We start from the raw sequence: 811 nt of genomic DNA on the forward strand, positions 1-811 counted from the left end.
GTAATACTAAGAATCGGTTAGAAAGAAGAGATCCAATAAGTAGTGACCCTATATATTTACTCTCTTAAAAACCCTTCAATATGGGAGACCAACAGCAAAACCCTCCACCTAAATCTCTGAAAGATAGGTTCTACCCTGCTAGAATAGCCCAACCTTCAAGCATAGTTCTACCACAAGCCCAGGGCAATAATTTTGAACTCGAATCTCAATACATCACTATGTTGTCTCACTTTCATGGACTGACCTCTGAGGATGCATACCTATTTCTAAGGGAATTTGAAGAGGTATGTATTATAATTAAGATCCAACAGCTTTCTAATGATGCTGTTAAGCTTAGGTTTATCACTTTTGCATTGAAAGACTAAGCTAAGAAGTGGTTGTATGGGTTACCCACAAATTCCATAACCTCATGGCAACAGTTCACATCTGTCTTCCTTAAGAATTTTTTCCCAACTCACAAGACCAATAAGCTTAGAAGTGATATCCTTCAGTTTAGGCAAAAGTCTAGTGAATCCTTTTATAAGCTTATAAAGAGGTTCAAGGATTTACTCCAATAATGCCCTCATTATGGCCTAGACTTATGATATTATGTCAAATAATTTATGAGGGTATTGATTATCCAACTAAGCAAATGATAGAGTCTATGTGCCCTGAGGAATTCAAATTCTTTAAAGATAAAAGAAAGGCATGGGAATTCTTACTTGACTTAGTTGACAATACCCGTGAGTGGGAATCAACCCAAGAGAGTAAAAGAATCATAGGAGGGAAAGGATATTTTATGGATGGGATAGTAGCCAAGGAAGCCTATTTG

The 811-nt window shown here is 36.9% G+C and overlaps 1 non-coding gene across 1 annotated transcript; it reads right to left on the bottom strand.

Annotated features, from left to right (window-relative positions):
- Positions 1–467: 467 nt before the first annotated feature.
- LOC122065696 lies at positions 468–574 on the bottom strand. The gene has a single exon (XR_006136077.1). It is a non-coding gene; the product is annotated as a small nucleolar RNA R71 (small nucleolar RNA).
- Between the last annotated feature and the right edge of the window lie 237 nt (positions 575–811).

This window comes from Macadamia integrifolia, unplaced genomic scaffold (assembly GCF_013358625.1).
Source record: "Macadamia integrifolia cultivar HAES 741 unplaced genomic scaffold, SCU_Mint_v3 scaffold2094, whole genome shotgun sequence".
Taxonomy (NCBI): domain Eukaryota; kingdom Viridiplantae; phylum Streptophyta; class Magnoliopsida; order Proteales; family Proteaceae; genus Macadamia; species Macadamia integrifolia.